This window comes from Cinclus cinclus, chromosome 27 (assembly GCF_963662255.1).
Source record: "Cinclus cinclus chromosome 27, bCinCin1.1, whole genome shotgun sequence".
In the NCBI taxonomy this organism is placed as follows: Eukaryota; Metazoa; Chordata; class Aves; order Passeriformes; family Cinclidae; genus Cinclus; species Cinclus cinclus.
This window is the reverse complement of record NC_085072.1, coordinates 160,001-165,000: the sequence shown is the minus strand read 5'-3', so window position 1 is coordinate 165,000 and position 5,000 is coordinate 160,001.

Here is a 5,000-nt window from a genome sequence, read left to right as displayed (position 1 = left end):
GGTTAGGGTTAGGGTTAGGGTTAGGGTTAGGCCTAGGGTTAGGGTTAGGGTTAGGGTTCGGCCTAGGGTTAGTGTTAGGGTTATGGTTAGGATTGGGGTTGGCTTAGGGTTAGGGTTAGGGCTAGGGTTAGGGTTAGGGTTAGGGTTAGGGTTAGGGTTAGGTTTAGAGTTAGGTTTTGGTTAGGGTTAGGGTTAGGGTTAGGGTTAGGGTTAGGGTTAGGGTTAATCCGGGTTAGGGTTAAGGTTAGGGTTAGGGTTAGGGTTAGGATTAGTCCTAGGGTTAGGGTTAGGGTTAGGGTTAGGGTTAGGGTTAGGGTTAGGGTTAATCCTAGGGTTAGGGTTAGGCCTAGGTTTAGGGTTCGGTTTAGGGTTAAGGTTATTAGGATTAGGGTTAGGATTAGGGTTATGGATAGGGTTAGGGTTTGGGTTAGGGTTAGGGTTAAGGTTAGGGTTAGGGTTAGGGTTTGGGTTAGGGTTAGGGTTAGGGTTTGGGTTAGGGTTAGGCCTAGGGTTAGGGTTAGGGTTAGGATTAGGGGTTAGGATTAGGGTTAGTGTTAGTGTTAGGGTTAGGTTTAGGGTTAGTGTTTGGGTTTGGGTTAGGGTTATGGTTAGGTTTAAGGTTAGGGTTAGGGTTAGGGTTAGGGTTAGGGTTAGGGTTAGGGTTAGGGTTAGGGTTAGGGTTAGGGTTAGGGTTAGGCCTAGGGTTAGGGTTAGGATTGGGGTTGGGTTAGGGTTAGGGTTAGGGTTAGATTTAAGCCTAGGTTTAGGTTTAGGGTTTGGTTAGGGTTAGGGTTAGGGTTAGGGTTAGGGTTAGGGTTAGGGTTAGTCCTAGGGTTTGGGTTAGGGTTAGGGTTAGGGTTAGGGTTAGGATTAGGGTTAGGGTTAGGGTTAGGGTTAGGGTTAGGCCTAGGGTTAGGGTTAGGGTTAGGGTTAGGGTTAGGGTTAGGGTTAGGGTTAGGGTTAGGGTTAGGGTAAGTCCTAGGGTTAGGGTTAGGGTTAGGGTTAGGGTTAGGCCTAGGGTTAGGGTTAGGGTTAGGGTTCGGCCTAGGGTTAGTGTTAGGGTTATGGTTAGGATTGGGGTTGGCTTAGGGTTAGGGTTAGGGCTAGGGTTAGGGTTAGGGTTAGGGTTAGGGTTAGGTTTAGAGTTAGGGTTAGGGTTAGGGTTAGGGTTAGGGTTAGGGTTAGGGTTAGGGTTAGGGTTAGGGTTAGGGTTAGGGTTAGGGTTAGGGGTTAGGGTTAGGGTTAGGGTTAGGGTTAGGGTTAGGGTTAGGGTTAGGGTTAGGGTTAGGGTTAGGGTTAGGGTTAGGGTTAGGGTTAGGGTTAGGGTTAGGGTTAGGGTTAGGGTTAGGGTTAGGGTTAGGGTTAGGGTTAGGGTTAGGGTTAGGGTTAGGGTTAGGGTTAGGGTTAGGGTTAGGGTTAGGGTTAGGGTTAGGTTTAGAGTTAGGTTTTGGTTAGGGTTAGGGTTAGGGTTAGGGTTAGGGTTAGGGTTAATCCGGGTTAGGGTTAAGGTTAGGGTTAGGGTTAGGGTTAGGGTTAGGGTTAGGCCTAGGTTTAGCGTTAGGGTTTGGTTAGGGTTAGGGTTAGGGTTAGGGTTAGGTTTAGGATTAGTGTTAGTCCTAGGGTTAGGGTTAGGGTTAAGCCTAGGGTTAGGGTTTGGGTTAGGGTTAGGGTTAGGGTTAGTCCTAGGGTTAGGGTTAGGGTTAGGGTTAGGCCTAGGGTTAGGGTTAGGGTTAGGGTTAGGGTTAGGGTTAGGCCTTGGTTTAGGGTTAGGGTTTGGTTAGGGTTAGGGTTAGTCCATTAGGGTTAGGGTTAGGGTTAGGGTTAGGGTTAGGGTTAGGGTTAGGGTTAGGCCTAGGGTTAGGGTTAATCCTAGGGTTAGGGTTAGGCCTAGGGTTTGGGTTAGGGTTAGGGTTAAGGTTAGGGTTAGGGTTAGGGTTAGGGTTAGGCCTAGGTTTAGGGTTAGGGTTTGGTTAGGGTTAGGGTTAGGGTTAGGGTTAGGTTTAGGATTAGTGTTAGTCCTAGGGTTAGGGTTAGGGTTAGGCCTAGGGTTAGGGTTTGGGTTAGGGTTAGGGTTAGGGTTAGTCCTAGGGTTAGGGTTAGGGTTAGGGTTAGGCCTAGGGTTAGGGTTAGGGTTAGGGTTAGGGTTAGGGTTAGGGTTAGGCCTTGGTTTAGGGTTAGGGTTTGGTTAGGGTTAGGGTTAGGGTTACGGTTAGGGTTAGGGTTAGTCCATTACGGTTAGGGTTAGGGTTAGGGTTAGGGTTAGTGTTAGGGTTAGGGTTAGGGTTAGGGTTAGGGTTAGGGTTAGTCCTAGGGTTAGGGTTAGGGTTAGGGTTAGGGTTAGGGTTAGGGTTAGGGTAAGTCCTAGGGTTAGGGTTAGGGTTAGGGTTAGGGTTAGGGTTAGGGTTAGGGTTAGGGTTAGGCCTAGGGTTAGGGTTAGGGTTAGGGTTCGGCCTAGGGTTAGGGTTAGGGTTAGGGTTAGGATTGGGGTTGGCTTAGGGATAGGGTTAGGGCTAGTCCTAGGGTTAGGGTTAGGGTTAGGGTTAGGGTTAGAGTGAGGTTTTGGTTAGGGTTAGGGTTAGGGTTAGGGTTAGGGTTAGGGTTAGGATTGAGGTTGGCTTAGGGTTAGGGTTAGGGTTAGGGTTAGTGTTCGTCCTAGGGTTAGGGTTAGGGTTAGGCCTAGGGTTAGGGTTAGGGTTAGGGTTAGGGTTAGGGTTAGGGTTAGGGTTAGTCCTAGGGTTAGGGATTGGTTAGGGTTAGGGTTAGGTTTAGGGTTAGGGTTTGGTTAGGGTTAGGGTTAGGGTTATGGTTAGTGTTAGGGTTAGGGTTAGGGTTAGGGTTAATGTTAGGTTTAGGGTTAGTCCTAGGGTTAGGGTTAGGGTTAGGGTTAGGCCTTGGTTTAGGGTTAGGGTTTGGTTAGGGTTAGGGTTAGGGTTACGGTTAGGGTTAGGGTTAGTCCATTAGGGTTAGGGTTAGGGTTAGGGTTAGGGTTAGTGTTAGGGTTAGGGTTAGGGTTAGGGTTAGTCCTAGGGTTAGGGTTAGGGTTAGGGTTAGGGTTAGGGTTAGGGTAAGTCCTAGGGTTAGGCCTAGGGTTAGGGTTAGGGTTAGGGTTAGGGTTAGGCCTAGGGTTAGGGTTAGGGTTAGGGTTCGGCCTAGGGTTAGGGTTAGGGTTAGGGTTAGGATTGGGGTTGGCTTAGGGTTAGGGTTAGGGCTAGGGTTAGGGTTAGGGTTAGGGTTAGGGTTAGGGTTAGGGTTAGGGTTAGGTTTAGAGTTAGGTTTTGGTTAGGGTTAGGGTTAGGGTTAGGGTTAGGGTTAGGGTTAATCCGGGTTAGGGTTAAGGTTAGGGTTAGGGTTAGGGTTAGGGTTAGGGTTAGGGTTAGGCCTAGGGTTAGGGTTAGGGTTAGGGTTCGGCCTAGGGTTAGGGTTAGGGTTAGGGTTAGGATTGGGGTTGGCTTAGGGTTAGGGTTAGGGCTAGGGTTAGGGTTAGGGTTAGGGTTAGGGTTAGGGTTAGGGTTAGGTTTAGAGTTAGGTTTTGGTTAGGGTTAGGGTTAGGGTTAGGGTTAGGGTTAATCCGGGTTAGGGTTAAGGTTAGGGTTAGGGTTAGGGTTAGGGGTAGGGTTAGGGTTAGGGTTAGGGTTAGGGTTAGGGTTAGGGTTAGGGTTAGGGTTAATCCGGGTTAGGGTTAGGGTTAGGGTTAGGGTTAGGGTTAGGGTTAGGGTTAGGGTTAGGGTTAGGGTTAGGGTTAGGGTTAGGCCTAGGGTTAGGGTTAGGGTTAGGGTTAGGGTTAGGGTTAGGGTTAGGGTTAGGGTTAGGCCTAGGGTTAGGGTTAGGGTTAGGGTTAGGGTTAGGGTTAGGGTTAGGGTTAGGCCTAGGGTTAGGGTTAGGGTTAGGGTTAGGGTTAGGGTTAGGGTTAGGGTTAGGGTTATGGTTAGGGTTAGGGTTAGGGTTAGGGTTAGGGTTAGGGTTAGGGTTAGGGTTAGGGGTAGGGTTAGGGTTAGGGTTAGGGTTAGGGTTAGGGTTAGGGTTAGGGTTAGGCCTAGGGTTAGGGTTAGGATTGGGGTTGGGTTAGGGTTAGGGTTAGGGTTAGGGTTAGATTTAAGCCTAGGTTTAGGTTTAGGGTTTGGTTAGGGTTAGGGTTAGGGTTAGGGTTAGGGTTAGGGTTAGGGTTAGTCCTAGGGTTTGGGTTAGGGTTAGGGTTAGGGTTAGGGTTAGGGTTAGGGTTAGGCCTAGGTTTAGGGTTAGGGTTTGGTTAGGGTTAGGGTTAGGGTTAGGGTTAGGTTTAGGATTAGTGTTAGTCCTAGGGTTAGGGTTAGGGTTAAGCCTAGGGTTAGGGTTTGGGTTAGGGTTAGGGTTAGGGTTAGTCCTAGGGTTAGGGTTAGGGTTAGGGTTAGGCCTAGGGTTAGGGTTAGGGTTAGGGTTAGGGTTAGGGTTAGGCCTTGGTTTAGTTTTAGGGTTTGGTTAGGGTTAGGGTTAGTCCATTAGGGTTAGGGTTAGGGTTAGGGTTAGGGTTAGGGTTAGGGTTAGGGTTAGTCCTAGGGTTAGGGTTAGGGTTAGGGTTAGGGTTAGGGTTAGGGTTAGGGTTAGGGTAAGTCCTAGGGTTAGGGTTAGGGTTAGGGTTAGGGTTAGGGTTAGGCCTAGGGTTAGGGTTAGGGTTAGGGTTCGGCCTAGGGTTAGGGTAAGGGTTAGGGTTAGGATTGGGGTTGGCTTAGGGTTAGGGTTAGGGCTAGGGTTAGGGCTAGGGTTAGGGTTAGGGTTAGGGTTAGGGTTAGGTTTAGAGTTAGGTTTTGGTTAGGGTTAGGGTTAGGGTTAGGGTTAGGGTTAGGGTTAGGGTTAGGGTTAGGGTTAATCCGGGTTAGGGTTAAGGTTAGGGTTAGGGTTAGGGTTAGGGTTAGGGTTAGGGTTAGGGTTAGGGTTAGGGTTAGGGTTAGGGTTAATCCGGTTTAGGGTTAGGGTTAGGGTTAGGGTTAGGGTTAGGGTTAGGGTTAGGGTTAGTGGTTAGGGTT